General features: G+C 38.5%; 1 protein-coding gene across 6 annotated transcripts in view; it reads left to right on the top strand.

Moving 5' to 3' along the window:
- The window catches only part of SLC12A6 (solute carrier family 12 member 6), a 103,316-nt gene that overhangs the window by 20,216 nt on the left and 66,175 nt on the right, over nt 1-16,925 (top strand). The gene's annotated exons all lie outside the window — the stretch shown is intronic.

The raw sequence follows: 16,925 nt of genomic DNA, 5'->3' as shown, positions 1-16,925 counted from the left end.
TTGTGACTTCTCAGGTTATTCAGTGTTTTGCCTCAGTTTACCAGCTGAACAGTAATTCAGTAGTGAATGGTCCAAGAATTTTTTAATGGCAGAACAAAAGTACAATAGACAGTCATTGTGGTGACTAACATAGCATCAGCTTAAAAAAGTATTTGATTAATGTGATTATCCCTGTTATTTTCTTTAAGTGGTAACAGTACACACTTGCTAGGGGAATTGTTTTGACTTTTTAAACAAGCAATTAAATCTTTGTTAATATTACAGTATTAAATATATTCGTAATTTGAAGCCTCTTATTTTTCAAGTAAATTGTGAGCAGCTTCTTTGGTTATATGAATTTAGGATAAGGGAATAAGCTCTCAAAATTACTTTTATTTTATTTTATTTATGTTTTTTGAGATGAAGTTTTGCTCTGTCACCCAAACTGGAGTCCAGTGGTGTGATCTTGGCTCACTACAAACTATGCCTATCAGGTTCAAGCAATTCTTCTGCCTCAGCCTCCCAAGTAGGTGGGATTACAGGTACCCACCACCATACTGGCTAATTTTTGTATTTTTAGTAGAGACAGGGTTCCATTTTGGCCAGGCTGGTCTTAAACTCCTGACCTGAAGTGATCCGCCTGCTTCTGCCTCCCAGAGTGCTTAGATTACAGGTGTGAGCTGCTTCACCTGGCCTCAAAATTACTTTTAATCCCGTGATTCCATGATTCTCACTTTCCTTTTTTGCGTATAACACATTGCGATTCCTTGGTGTAAACAGTGATTGGTTTTTTTCTTTCATTTCTTTTCTTTTTTTCTTTTTTTTTTTTTGTGAGAGGGAGTTTCACTCTTTTTGCCTAGGCTGAAGTGCAATGGCGTGATCTCGGTTCACCACAACCTCCGCCTCCCAGGTTCAAGTGATTCTCCTGCCTCAGCCTCCCAAGTAGCTGGGATTACAAGCATGCGTCACCACACCTGGCTAATTTTGTATTTTTAGTAGAGATGGTGTTTCTCCATGTTGGCCAGGCTGGTCTGGTTTTCTTTTTCTGAAAACCATTTGAGAATTTTTATGAATCTTGTTTGAAGATACAAACTATTGAGAAAAATGTTCCTTTTATTATTTTCCTTCTAGCGAGAGAATTTTTTTAGGGGAATATCAGAAAAAGGGATTTATTTAAACTGTCCCCAAGGTTATTTTCACTTTGCTAAATAGGATGGTGAAAAGTGGAAAACAAGTTGAACTTATTTGAACTTGAATGTTGTTCTCACAACTCAACTTCAGCTCAGAGGAATTAGGTTCTCTCTCAGGCCTGTGCGTATTTGTTCAGCTCAAAGGAATTAGGTCCTCTCTCAGGCCTGTGCGTATTTGTTTATTTACTTATTTTTTAATTCCAAATGTGATAATAAGGCTTATGTGTATTTGAATCTGCACTTTCTTTGTTGCTTATGTTTGCCACTCTTAGATTTTAATCCCTTTAGGCTTTTGTTTTTGCTGTTGTCTTCATTAATTTCATAAGCTGTAAACAAATGAAATCCATTTGTACCTCATTTCATTTATTATTTTTTTAATTTCTTTTCTTGACCACCTACTGTCTTTCATTATTTCATCTTTACTAGTCTCATTATGTTCGCAGAAATTTGCTTTCTTCAGATTATAAGAGAGTGTTAACATCATTTAATCTATTAGCAACTACCTGTAAAGCCATAAAAATTTGATAGTACCCAATTTTGTAATGAGTGACATTATTAGGCTTAATTTATTTTCTTCAGTAGTAATTGCCTTTAGCAAGGAAGAAGTGACAGATATAATCTAAAGTGAATTTAATAAGCCTTTTTATTTTGGCATTTTCCATAACAGCCCAGAAAATACTTATTTGAATAAGCTATTGCTTAGCAAGTGAATAACTGCTGGTAATATATTATCTAAATTGCACTTGCCTTTTCTGTAGGGTTAAATTCAAGGGTAGGAAAGAGAGAAATATATATGAAAACAATGTAAAAGTTGTTTGTTTTTTTAAAACCTAGAAGTAAAATGGTTTTGAAGATACATGATTTTTTCAAGCAGTTGCTTGAAATGTAGTGAGTTTAATCCCCTTGTTCTCCTAAGTAAAAAAAAAAAACAACTTAAATTGATCATGGTTTTTTTCATGAGCACTTCCAACACTGGCCAGTTATGTACCAGTAGCCTTTTTCATTGTTTTTTCTTCTAAATTTGTATGGAGAGAAAAATATGTAGCATCATGTAAATTGAACATATTTAGAAAGTAAATTATCCTTTATAATGTGTTTTTAAAAGATAAGATTTATTTGAACTGGACAGGTGAGGAATTTGAGATAAAATAGAAGTGGGAATATATATAATCTAATTTTTTGAAAAAGTACAGGTATACTTTGGAAATATTGTGGGCTCAGTTCCAGACCACTGCAATAAAATGAGTCACATTAATTTTTTGTTTGTTTGTTTAGTTGGAGTCTTGCTCTATTGCTGGGCTGGGGTGATCTCAGCTCACTGCAACCTCCACCTCCCGGGTTCAAGCGATTCTCCTGCCTCAGCCTCCCAAGTAGCTGGGACTACAGATAAATGCCACCATGCCTGGCTAATTTTTTGTATTTTTGGTAGAGATGGGGTTTTGCCGTGTTAGCCAAGATGGTCTCAATCTCCTGACCTTGTGATCCACCCACCTCGGCCTCCCAAAGTGCTAGGATTACAGGTGTAATCCACCGCACCCAGCCGTTACATGAATTTTTGACTTTCCACTGCATATAAAAATGATATTTATACTGTACTGTAGTCTGTTAAGTGTGCAATAGCATTATGTCTTTAAAAAACAATGTACATACCTTAATTTAAAAATTATTTTATTTTTTTAAAGATGGGTTTTGCCATGTTACTCAGGCTGGACTCAAACTTTTGGGCTCAAGCACTCCACCCCTCCTGCCTCAGCTTCCTAAGTAGGTTGGACTATAGGCATGCACTACCATACCTGGCTCTCAAAAAATACTTTATTATCAAAAAATACTAATAATCATCTGAGCCTTCAGTAAGTGATCATCTTTTTGCTGGTGGAGGTGGAGAGCATTGATTCAGTGTTGATGGCAGATGGGTTGCTGAAGGTTGTGGTAACTGTGGCAGTTTCTCCAGATAAGATAACAATGAAGTTTACTGCATGAATTGACTCTGTTTCATGGAAGATTTCTCTGTAGTATGCAGTGCTGTTTGATAGCATGTTACCCACAGAACTTCTTTCAAAATTGTAGTCAATCATCTCAAACCTTGCTGCTTTGTTTATGGAATATTCTAAAATTCTTTGTTGTCATTTCAGCAGTGTTCACAGCATCTTCATCAGCTGATTTCATGTCAATAAACTATCTTCTTTGCTCAACCATAAGAAGCAACTCCTTATCCATTCAAGTTTTATGAAATTGCAGCAATTCAGTCACATCTTCAGGCTCTACTTCTAATTCTAGTTCTCTTGCTGTTTCCACCACATCTGCATTATTTTCTCCACTCAAGTCTTGAACCCCTGAAAGTCATCCATGAGGGCTAGGATCAACTTCTTCCCAATGTTATTATTGATTTCTTTTTCTTTCTTTCTTTTCTTTCTTTTTTTTTTTTTTAAGGCTGGTCAAGTGAAGGAGTAGGAGTGAGAGAAGGCACAAAGAAAGCTATAACTGGTTGTGATCACTTAGTTGTGAGGTGAACACCATTTCACTCACCAGCCTAATGTTGATATTTTTACTTTTTCCCATGAATCACAGAGGTTCTTAATGCCATCTAGAATGGCGAATCGTTTTCAGTGTACTTTGCCCAGATCCATCAGAGGAATCACTATCTATGGCAGCTATAGCCTTATAAAATGTACTTCATAAATAATAAGATTTGGAAGTTGAAATAATTCCTTGATCCCTAAGCTGTAGATGGACCAAAGATGCTGCTATTGATGTTATGCTGGCAGGCATGAACACAACATTGATCTTGTGTATCTCCATCAGAGCTCTTGAGTGACCAGTACGTTATCAATGAGTAATAATGTTTTGAAAGAAATTTTTTTTTTTTTCCTGAGTAGTAGGTCTTAGCAGTGGGCTTAAAATACTTAGTAAACCGCTGGATGTGGTGGCTCACACCTGTAATCCCAGCACTTTGGGAGGCTGAGGCAGGTGGATCACCTGAGGTCAGGAGTTAAAGACCAGCTTGGCCAACATGATGAAACTCCATCTCTACTGAAAATACAAAACTGGGCATGGTGCCACATACCTGTAATCCCAACTACTTGGGAGGCTGAGACAGGAGAATCTCTTGAACCTAGAAGGCAGAGGTTGCAGTGAGCCAAGATCGTGCCACTGCACTCCAGCCTGGGCAACAGAGCAAGACTCCTCAAAAAAAAAAAAAAAAATCAGTAAACCATGCTGTAAATGGGTTAGCTGCTATCCAGTCTTTCTTTTTCCACTGAGGATAGACCGTAGATGTGCACCATTACACCTGGATTGTTGTATAATTTTTAAGGGTCTTAGGATTTTCAGAACGGTAAATGAGCATTGGCTTCAACTTAAAGTTACCAGTTGCATTAGTCCCTAACAGTAGAGTCAACATGTCTTTGGAAGTGAGGCATTGTCTTGTCCTTTCCAGCTAGGAAAGTCCTAGATGGCATCTTCTTCCAATATAAGACTGCTTCCTCTACATTGAAAATTTGTTGTTAGTGAAGCCACCTTCCTCAGTGATATTAGCTCAGTCTTCTGGATAACTTGCTGCAGCTTCTTTAAAAGCACTTGCTTCTTTACTTTGCATTTTTATGTTTTGGAGATGGCTTCTTTCCTTAAACTTCATGAACCAATTTCTGTTAGCTTCAAACTTTTATTTTGCACCCTCAACTCTTTCAGCCTTGAGAGTTAGGGTCTTGTTCTGGACTAGATTTTTGCTTACAGGAATGTTTTGGCTAGTTTGATCTTCTATCCAGACCACTAAAACCTCTATATCAGCAACAAGGTTGTTTAGCTTTCTTATCATTTATGTGTTCACTGGAATAACACTTTTTGTTTGTTTTTTGTTTTTGAGACGGAGCTTCGCTCTTGTTACCCAGACTGGAGTGTAATGGCGTGATCTCGGCTCACCGCAACCTCCGCCTCCCGGAACAGCATTTTTAATTTCCTTCAAGAACCTTTCTTTTACATTCACAACTTTCTGTTTGGCGCAAGAGACCTAGCTTTTGGCCTCCAGGCGGCTTTTAACATGCCTTCCTCGCTGAGCTTAATCATTTCAAGCTTTTGATTGAAAGTGAGAGGTGTGCAAAACACACTGCCATGTGTGTACCTATGCAACTGTATTGCATGCTCTGCACATGTACCCCAAAACCTAAAATGCAATAAAAAAATAAGAAAAAAAAAAAAAAGAAAATTTAAAGGCCATTGTAGGGTTAACTAGCCTAATTTCAGTATTGTTGTGTGTCAGTGAGTAGGGAGGCCCCAAGAAGAGGGAGAGAGACAAGGAAGCAGCTGATTGGTGAAGTGGTCAGAACACACACAATATTTATGGATTAAGTCTTCTATGGCATAGTTCATGATACCCCAAAACAACTTGAATAGTAACAGCAATTTTAATAGCACAGATCATCATAAACAGATATAGTAATAATGAAAAAGTTAGAAATACTTCAAGAATTACCAAAATGTGACAGACATGAAGTGAGCACATGCTTTTGGAAAAATGGCACTAAAAGACTTCCTTGACATAGGGTTGTCACAAACTTTCAGTTTGCAAACAAAAAAACCCCACAGTACCTGTGAAGCACCGTAAAGCAAAGCACAATAAAACAAGGTATGCCTGTTTATTAGAACCCTGCTTCATTTGGGTTTCAAAGGGCAAAGCAGAAACTCAGACTTTCCTTACATCTTCCTTGACTGTTTTCTTCCTACCCTTTCTGTTTTCTCAGCAACCTGTGCACAGAAACAGTACTTGGCCACACACTGTATTATAATAATCTGTTTACTTGATTCCCTCCCCTAGTTTACTGATTATAAGCTCCTTGAGGACCTTGTCAGATCATTTTTTATCTCCAGGTCCTAAGGTAAATGTCTGGCACATAATAAGCAACTCCATGAATAAGACATGCTTTCTGCCTTTTTTATTCACCAAACACATGTTCATTGTAAATATGCCAGGTGGTGTACTTTTTTCCTAAGGGTACAGAAGTATAAGATACATGGGATGATCCCCACCGAAGGCAGGAGAATGGCTTTAGAGTCAGACTTCACTTTAAATCCTAGTCCTACTAATTATTAGTAGTGATAATTTGTAATAATTATACTTGAGTGACTTTTGCCAAGCTGTTTAACTTTTCAAGGCCTACTTTCCTTCATTGATAAAACAGAGAATAACAGTACCTGCTTTACAGGGTGGTTGTGAGGATTACATGGGATTATGTACCATATATAAAACAATACATATATGACAACACTCAGAACTAAGAACTACCTTTAGTGCTTTAATAAGAAAAAAACAGATTTAAATAACAGATGATGGAGAGAATAACAACATTACCTGGAGGGGATCCTGGACGGGTATGGAAGGGACACAGTTCTTGCAGAAAGGTTTAGAGGCAATGATAAACAAAAGGAATACAAAGGAATGAGAGCAGGGTACAGCATTTAGCAATAAAAGTTTAGGGCAGTTAGCACATTGGACATGTGGTAAAGAAATAGATGAGGGAGAGAGGTAGAGTGAGACCATTTATGGAAATGTTATTAATTTCATTCATAGTGGGTGGTTATTGCCTTTTTAGTGTTAATCTGAGGCTGGTGACTAAGTGACTTGCCTCAGGCCACATGGTGAGTAGCAGAGCCAGTGTTCAAACTTCTGAATTCTCTGCGCTCCCCACTAAACCAAATCCTAACTTTCTTTTCTTTTATTTTTTTTTGAGTCGGAGTTTCACTTTTGTTACCCAGGCTGGAGTGCAATGGCTCCATCTCAGCTCACCGCAACCTCCACCTCCTGGGTTCAAGCAATTCTCCTGCCTCAGCCTCCTGAGTAGCTGGGACTACAGGCGTGCGCCACCATGCCCAGCTAATTTTTATATTTTTAGTAGAGATGGGGTTTCACCATGTTGACCAGGATGGTCTCTATCTCTTGACCTCGTAATCCACCCACCTCGGCCTCCCAAAGTGCTGGGATTACAGGCTTGAGCCACCACACCTGGCCCAAAACTGTGATTCTTAAAAATAGGACCAATATACACACATGCCTGTAATCCCAGCTACTCAAGAGGCTGAGGCAGGAGTATCACTTGAACCCGGGAAGCGGAGGTTGCAGTGAGCCGAGCTCTCACCACTGCACTCCAGCCTGGGCAGCAGAGTGAGAATCCCTCTCAAAAAGAAAAAATAGGACCAATATAACAAAGTTTTACTGATTATTGCTTTTACTCAATCAGGCATGAATTCGCTATTCATTCACTTATTTAAATATTTATTCCCACTGCTTCAGTTGGCTAGCTAATAAATATATATATTAAAAGATTAAAAAATAAATATTATGGTTAGTATTTTTATGAAATAATTGTTCCAGATTTTCTCCCCTGCTCCTCAAACCTTATACTGCCTATGAATTAGGCAGATTTGAATTGATGAACTTGCCTTCACTGGACACAGATTGCAGTTTGGAAGATTTTCCCTCCTTTAAAATAAGATTTTAAGGAAACTTTTAGAAATAAACCTATAGCACAATAGAAAGAAGAACCCATATTGGTGTTGAAGAGCATCTCCAAACAGTAACCCACAAGTAATACAAGTGGTAGGAGAGCAAACTGTGAGACAAATTTCTATTAAATGGGGTTTAAATTTTATTGAGAATCCATAGGATGTTAGACTGTTACAACTAAGTAATTGTTACCCATGAAAGCTTACGTTCTAAAAAAGGTGATTTGGCTGTGCTCGGTAGCTCATGCCTGTAATGCCAGCACTGTGTAAGGCCAAGGTGGGCAGATCGCTTGAGCTCAGGAGTTCAACACCAGTTTGGACAACATGGTATAACCCTGTCTCTATCAAAAAAAAACACAGAAATTAGGCGGGCATGGTGTTGTGTGCCTGTAGTCCCAGTAACTTGGAAGGCTGAGGTGGGAGGATTGCCTGAAACCTGGAGGCAGAGGCTGCAGTGAGCTGTAATCGTGCCACTGCACTCTAACTTGGGCAACAAAGTGAGACCCTGTCTTAAAAAAAAAAGTGATTATCTCCTTTTATTCACTAACATTTACATAGATTGAAATAGACAACTAAAGAGCTCCTCTGCATCAATAAAAATCTCTTCTATAGTGACAGTCAAAAAGCCTTTTATTTTCTAGTGGTTTTTTTTTTTTTTTTTGAGATGGAGTTTCGCTCTTGTTACCCATGGCACGATCTCAGCTCACTGCAACTCCGCTTCCTGGGTTCAAGCAATTCTCCTGCCTCAGCCTCCCGACTACAGGCACGCACCACCATGCCCAACTAATTTTTGTATTTTTAGTGGAGACAGGGTTTCACCTTGTTGACCAGGATGGTCTTGATCTCTTGACCTCGTGATCCACCCGCCTCGGCCTCCCAAAGTGCTGGGATTACAGGCGTGAGCCATTGCACCCGGCCCATTTTCTAGTCATTTTAACAATTCACAGGAGGCTTTTACTAGTCTAACGGAAATTTAGATCTGTATGCTTTAAAGTCTCAGGGTCAAAAGTTTATCCTTTTTTTTTTCAGTTGGCTCTGTGGGCATGTTTTCCTGTCTCCCTTCCTAACCTACAGTATCCAACCATTGTCAGAAAGACTAATATCTCTCTGAAATACCTTCTCAATTCTTTTTACTATATCTGAAATCTTAATATAAGAATACAAATTTGATTTCTTTCAGATTTTTACATCTTAAAACTTTGTTTAGGTTTTGACCCTTCTTTCTCATATTAATATCTCGGACACTTAAATTTCCTATTTCAATGCTGTTATCACTGGCTTTTTAGAATCTCTCACTTCCAGAATTTTTCTAGCTTAGTATACCAATCCTCTGAACTGCCTGCTACTTTTGCCTCACAAGAGATACACCAGGTTCCAACTGATTTAAAATTCTATAAAGATAAAAATTTCTATAAAATATACATATTGCTTAACTTTAAAATTCTGCATTGAAAGCAGTATTTAGTTGGAAATATAAAAACGTATTAAGTGTAATTTTAGTGTATTATAAAATATTCAAAAGATTTTTAAATTTTAGACTGAATTTAGACATAGGGAATAGGTTAGCAAATTGATTAGAAGCTGATAAATTTAAAGAATTTAGAAGTTCTTGCTTTGGCCAGGCTGCAGAGGAAACAATTTTTTTTTTTTTTTGAGATGGAGTTTCGCTCTTGTTTACCCAGGCTGGAGTGCAATGGCGCGATCTCGGCTCACCGCAACCTCCGCCTTCTGGGTTTAGGCAATTCTGCCTCAGCCTCCCGAGTAGCTGGGATTACAGGCATGCGCCACCATGCCCAGCTAATTTTTTGTATTTTTAGTAGAGACGTGGTTTCACCATGTTGACCAGGATGGTCTGATCTCTTGACCTCGTGATCCACCCGCCTCGGCCTCCCAAAGTGCTGGGATTACAGGCGTGAGCCACCGTGCCCGGCCTCAGAGGAAACAATTTTACCCAGAAAATGTCATCAGCATTACAGTAAAAATACTAACTACCATTGTTGAGCATGGTGAGTGGCAGGGCCAGTATTCAAACCAGGCACTTGACAAATAGTGGTTTATTTAATCCTCACAACAATTATGACATGAGGCCATTATCATCGTGTTAAAAATGAGGTGCCAGAAAATTAGGCAGATTATTTAAGTGTCAGATTTGGAATTCAAAATAAGGGCTGTGTAACTCTAAAGCCATTATTTTTCATCACACCTCGTTTCGGACATATATGTAATAAATTATTTTTGTTTTCTGAACTAGGCTCTCTATTTTTTTAGTAGTTACTAGTTCTAATTAAGCTCTGTTTTTCTTCACGGATTTAAAAAAATCCGTAGATGTTAACCGCTGCTTCTACCGTTTTGTTTGGGGTTGCTTTTTTATTTGTCGTAGAGTATTTCCAAATGTAAAATACTCTTTCAAATGGCTCTAAAAATTGAGAAATCTGAACTTACTTAATCCAACAATCTTTTGTTTTTGTTTTTGTTTTTGTTTTTTGAGACAGTCTGGCTTCTTCGCCTAGGCTTGAGTGCAGCGGGGCGGTCTCTGCTTACTACAAGCTCTGCCTCCAAGGTTCAAGCAATTCTCCTGCCTCAGACTCCAGAGTAGCTGGGATTACAGACATGCACCACCATACCCGGCTAATTTTCATATTTTCAGTAAAGACAGGGTTTCACCATGTTGGCCAGGCTGGTCTTGAACTCCCGACCTCAAGAGATCCACCCGCCTTGATCTCCCAAAGGGCTGGGATTACAGGCATGAGCCACCGTGTTCAACCCTTAATCCAACAATCTTTAGTGGCTCTCCACTCCTCACATTTCTAGGAAGATGCACAATTATCAGTGAGATAGAAATAAGAGACTTAACAATTCACAGGAGACTTTTACCAGTCTAACTAATGGAAATTTAGATCTGCATGCTTAAAGACTAAGGGTTGGTGATGGAAAAAAAAATGGGCATATGGAGTGAATGAAACAATTGAATTTTAGTATCACTGAAGGTATACAAGGTATTTTTTAATGTATTAAGAAAATTCTAATATTTAAGTCGAGTAAAAACTAAATTCTATTCAGAGAAAAATACTAATATAGATAGAATATAGATATGGAAAAGATTAAATATGGTATATAAATAACAAATGATTCTAATAAATTCTAAAGCCTCATACAGTAAATTAGGTCTTATATCTTTTCCTGTATTTTTTCCATCAACATGTAACCTTTTGTGAGAAAAGATTCTGATGGTTATGTTAGAAATGGTGAACATTAGTAAAAACCCTAAAAGTTGTCGTCATCTTCTTCCACCTCATTGCCTTTGTTCCTATTTTTTTCTTCATCTGAACTCTCTTCTCTTCTGTTTCCTGCCTACAGTAAAAAAAATTGTATATACCTACATTCAGTTTCATCACTTCAAGACCAAGTTCATACTTACTTCCTCCAAGTAAATTGCCTAATCTTCTACTCCAACTTTGATTATATCATTAATTGGTATTAATGCCTGGGCATGGTGACTCATGCCTCTAAGCCCAACACTTTGGGAAATGGAGGCTGTAGACCAGTAGTTTGAAACCAGCCTTAGAAACATAGTGAGACCTCATCTCCAATTTTAAAAATAAAATAAAAATGTAAAAAAAAAATAATTGGCATTTATCAGCAATAAAAAATTCTTGCAGTAGCATTGTAAAATACATATCTATATCTATATATATATGTATGTATGTATGTTTTTCTTTTTTTTTTTTGAGACAGAGTTTCACTCTTGTTGCCCAGGCTGGAGTGCAATGGTGAGATCTCAGCTCAATGCAACCTCTACCTCCTGGGTTCAAATGATTCTCCTGCCTCAGCCTTCCAAGTGGCTGGGATTATAGGTGCCCACCACCATGCCTAGCTAATTTTGTATTAGTAGAGACGGGGTGTCATCATGTTAGTCAGGCTGTTCTCGAACTCGTGACCTCAGGTGATTCACCCACCTCAGCCTCCCAAAGTGCCGGGATTACAGGCGTGAGCCACCTCGTCCAACCTGTAATTATATTTTTATCTCTTCAACCATATTATGAATTATATGAGGGTCAGATATGGTATTTTAATATTTTTCTGAAAATTACATATTTTTATTTTTTATTGTGGAAATTTCAAATTCAGAAAAGTTTAGGGATCTTCCTGTTCATGTCTGTTAACTGTAGGTGTTCTTCTTTATTTTTTAGGTGTTTTTTATATTTAGGGATGTCAACCCCTTTGGGAAATAAATTCAAAATGTTTTTCCACATCAGTATTTCCTCATCAAGGTGCAGTTGACATAAAGTTAACTGCATGTTTTTAAGGTGTATAGCTTGATGATGAATTTTGACATAGATATGCCCATGAAATAATTATGATGGATATAGTGAACATTTTCGTCACCCACCCCAGAAATTTCTTTGTGCTCTTTATGACCCACTCACCTAATTCCCTGGTCCCTAGGCAACCACTGATCTGTTTTCTGTCACTAAATTAGTTTACATTTCCTAGAATTTTATATAAATGTAACCATACAGTATGTACTTTTTTGGTCTGACTGCTTTTATATAACATAATTGTTTTTAGAGTTCATCTAGTCAGTATCCTTCAATTTTGACTTCCATTTAAGATCTTCCTTATTTCTTAAACTTTTTTCTTCAAAATTTAACACTTAAGGCAGTAGGTAAAAAATGCAGGCCACAGATGTTTCAACTTTACAGTGGCACTTTAAATTTTTGACTTACGTGCCAAAATTTTAATGCTTTTAGGATTAGTCTGTAAACAGGACTGACTTTTCAGAGAGGGTTCTGGGAGAGTGACTACTTGAATATCTCACTTCCAGCCTGTGTCTGCCATTCTTGAGTGAAGTGGCTCCTGGATCTAATGAACAGTTAGGTGCAAGTGAGGCCCTGGGCTCTGTGAGAACTCTGTCAGGGAGAGCTAGTACAGGACTTTTCCTCTAGACAGGAGCCTGGAAAGTCTCAGGATGAGGATAAGAATGGCAGATCCAGGAAAGAACTTGGCTTAGTAGATATTCATGGATTCTTGGAGGGAAGGAGAAAAAGAGCCAGATGTCTTAGATCTCCCTATCCCAGCGGCTGACATGTGGAAGGGGACCCGAGAGCAGGGAGGCTTCCTCCTGGGCCTCCAAAAGGACTGGTGGCTTGCCTGCTGCAACATTGCCTGCTCACAGGGGCAGAGACTGCTTTGCCTTTCCATTTCCTTGAGATACTAATATAGTATCTACCACTTGTGGTCCTCCAACAACTGAATCTAATCCCCCATGAGGTGATAAAGATAAACAACCCATCTGGGGAAGCCAGGCAACCTGAAAGAGAAAAACCACTTAGAATGAACAGTATATTGAGTCAGCTAAAGAGAAATGCTGGAGAAGACAGTAACTTGGACATGAAAATAGTAATGGGCACATTTAAGAAAGTTTAAGTGAAGTATTAAAAAAAAGACTTTATGGAACACAAAATGTGATTTTCCACCTAAATACTTGTTATCACCTGACTCCATTTATGCTCACACACTTTTTTGTTAAACTGTCTCTACTAGAATGTAAGCACCAGGAGAACAAGAACTTTTTTGTATTCACTGCTAATCTGTTATCAACTCTAATACCTAGAACACTGTCTTACACATAGTAGGCACCTGATACATAATTACTGAATACAGGGATGAATGAGTATGAACAATTATTGGCCTGGAAGAGCAAGTAAAAGAAATATTTCAGCCAGGCACGGTGGCTCACACCTGTAATCCCAGCACTTTGGGAGGCTGAGGCAGGCAGATCATGAGGTCATGAGTTCAAGACTAGCCTGGCCAGTATGGTGAAACCCCGTCTCTACTAAAAAAATACAAAAATTAGCCCAGCATGGTGGCACATGCCTGTAGTCCCACCTACTTGGGAGGTTGAAGCAGGAGAATCACTTGAACCCGGGAGGCAGAGGTTGCAGTGAGCCGAGATTGCACCACTGCACTCCAGCCTAGGTGACAGAGCAAGACTCCATCTCAAAAAAAAAAAAAAAAATTTCAAAGCATGGAGCCAAACACAAAATAAAAAAAGACTTTCAAAAAGAGACCTAGTGGATAGATTCAGGACATCTAACATGGCTAATACAAGGTCCAGAAGAAGAAAAAGGAACAAATGTAGAAGGAATAATGAAACAACAGAAATTTTTTTTCCTGAGTTAAAGACTTCAAAGTTCTGGGGAAGATCAGTGATGAAAAACACACTCCTAGGGATATCCTGGTAAAGTTTCGAGCTCCAAGGATTCATCTTGGAGGCTTCCAGATACAATAGGTTGCACCTATCAAATTATCAGACTGGAATCAGAATTCTAATTCACAACACTGGAAACTAGAACATCGTAGAAGAGTATTTACAGATTTCAAAGAGAAAAAGACTACAATCCCAAATCCCTGTTTCCCTTGAAGATACTTACCACAATGAGGGAAAAACATGTTACAGCCATACAGAAGTGTCAAGAATATGTTACCCACTTAACTCCTCTGAGAAAATTCAAGAACAGGTTTTAGCCAGATAACAAGTGACCTAGAACAGAGATCACAAAATGAAAGGGATCGAAATAATGGGAAATAACAGACTCTTTGGGAATATATTATGTAAATGCTAAGTAAGGTTTTAAACCAAGGGATGCATAGTTCAGAGAACAATAATAATTACAATTTGATAAGTAAGTCAGGGCAGAACCTCAAAACTGTGGGAAGAAAAGGAAGTAAAACTTTCCAGTTAAGGTGAGGAGAGGAAAAAGTACCAATACACACGTGAAAACATGCTCAGCATCATTAGTCATTAGAGAAATGCACATCTAAACCAAAATGAGGTAGAATTTTTTCACAACCCCCAGGATGGCTATAATCAAAAAGATATCAAGTATTGGAAAAGATGTGAAGTATTGAAAACGCTCATCCACCACTACATTGGTGACAATGTAAAATGGTACAACTATTTTGGAAAACAATTTGACAGTTTCTTAAAAAGTTAAACAGAATTACCGTATGTCCCAGCAATTAAGTACATTTCCATACAAAAACTTGCATAGGAATATTCATAGCAGCATTATACATAATAGCTAATAAAGAAGAAACAGCCCAAATGTCTTCCAGCTGACAAGTGAATGATAATGAATGATAAAATGTGATATAGCCATATGATGGAATATTATTTGTCAATAAAAAATAAAGTATTGGCTGGGCGTGGTGGCTCATGCCTGTAATCCCAGCACTTTGGGAGGCCAAGGCGAGTGGATCACACCTGAAGTCAGGAGTTCGAGACCAGCCTGACCAACATGGAGAAACCTCATCTCTACTAAAAATACAAAATTAGCCGGTGTGGTGGCACATGCCTATAATCCCAGCTACTTGGGAGGCTGAGGCAGGAGAATGGCTTGAACCCAGGAGGCGGAGGTTGTGGTGAGCAGAGATCACACCATTGCGCTCCAGCCTAGGCAGCAAGAGCAAAACTCCATCTCAAAAATAATTAATTAATTAATTAATTAAATACATACTGATTCCTGCTATAATAGGTATGAAACTTGAAAATGCAAGTTAAGGAATCTAGTTACCAAAAAAAAATGCCACATGTTGTATGATTCCATGTATAGGAAATGTCCAAAATAGGTAAATTATATTATAGAGACAGAAATTAGATTAATGGTCATTTGGTCTGGATAGGGTCAGGGAGAATGAGATGGGGATTAACCTCTGATGGGTAGAGGGTTTCTGCTAATGGGGAGACCAAAATATAAAGTTAGATTGTGGTGATAGCTACACAGTAGTGTGAGACTATGTTAAGAAACATTGAACTGAACATTTTAAATGAGTGAATTATATGGTATTGTCGTAGTAGGTTTCATGCTGCTATGACAGAATACCACAGACTGGGTAATTTATAATGAATTGAAACTTACTGCCTCATGCTTCTGGAGGCTAGAAAGTCCAAGACCAAGGTGCCAGCATCTGCTGAAGGCCTTCTTGCTATATCTTCCCATGGCACAAGAGCAGAGAGGGTAAGAGAGAGAGAGAGAAGGGGACCAAACTCCCTATTTTGTTACAAACACTCCTGACATTAATGACATTAATCCATTGATGAAGCTGGAGCCCTAATGATCTGATTACCTCTAATTAGTCCCCTACCTCCCAGTGATGTTGCATTGGAGATTAAGATTTCAAAACATGCTTTTTGGGAGGACATATTCCAACCATGGCAGGTCTGTAGTTTATGTTTTGTTTTGTCTTGTTTGAGACGTAGTCTGGCTCTGTCACCCAGGCTGGAGTGCAGTGGTGCAATCTTGGCTCACTGCAACCTCTGCCTCCCAGTTACAAGCAATTCTCCGGTCTCAGCCTCCTGAGTAGCTGGGATTACAGTCAAGCACCACCACGCCCGGCTAATTTTTGTATTTGTAATAGAGACAGGATTTCACCTTGTTGGTCGGGCTGGTCTCGAAATCCTTACCTCAGGTGATCCACCTGCCTTGGCCTCCCAAAGTGCTGGAGTTATAGGCATGAACCACTGTGCCTGGCCAAGATGTATTTTTTTTTTTTTTTTTAAAAAGGACCTAGTATTAGCCGGTGACTAATACTGTAATCCCAGTAAACCCCTGTGCGGTGGCTCACATCTGTAATCTCAGCACTTTGGGAGGCCGAGGCGGGCAGATCATGAGGTCAAGAGATTGAGACCATCCTGGCCAACATGGTGAAACCCTGTCCCTACTAAAAATACAAAAATTAGCTGGGCGTGGCGCGCCTCTGGTCCCAGCTACTTGGGAGGCTGAGGCAGAAGATCACTTGAACCCAGGAGGCGGAGGTTGCAGTGAGCTGAGATTGCACCACTACACTCTAGCCTGGTGACAGAGCAAGACTCCGTCTCAAAAAAAAAAAAGAGACCTAGTATTGATAACGCACAGAAGCTTGTCTGAATCTCCAGGACATTAGGCTAAATGAAAAAAAAGGCAGTCTCAAAAGTTTATATGCTGTATGATTCCATTTATATTCTTCTAAATTATCGAAGATCATGACACATTACTATTCAGAATATGTGTGTATATACATAAATACTGAAAACGTTTTATAAAAATTTGAATATACAGTATATATACTAATAGTTCTAGTTTAATGTCTGGGTTTACAACTTTAGGTAATGTTATATTCGGCTTACATTAATTACCTTTGACTGTAACATAAAATCAATATAGCCTCTTAATATATTGGAAATGTTTACAGTAGTCTTTTAGTCCTCCTGATTTCCCT

This window comes from Callithrix jacchus, chromosome 8 (assembly GCF_049354715.1).
Source record: "Callithrix jacchus isolate 240 chromosome 8, calJac240_pri, whole genome shotgun sequence".
In the NCBI taxonomy this organism is placed as follows: domain Eukaryota; kingdom Metazoa; phylum Chordata; class Mammalia; order Primates; family Cebidae; genus Callithrix; species Callithrix jacchus.
This window is presented reverse-complemented; position numbering and strand designations above follow the sequence as displayed.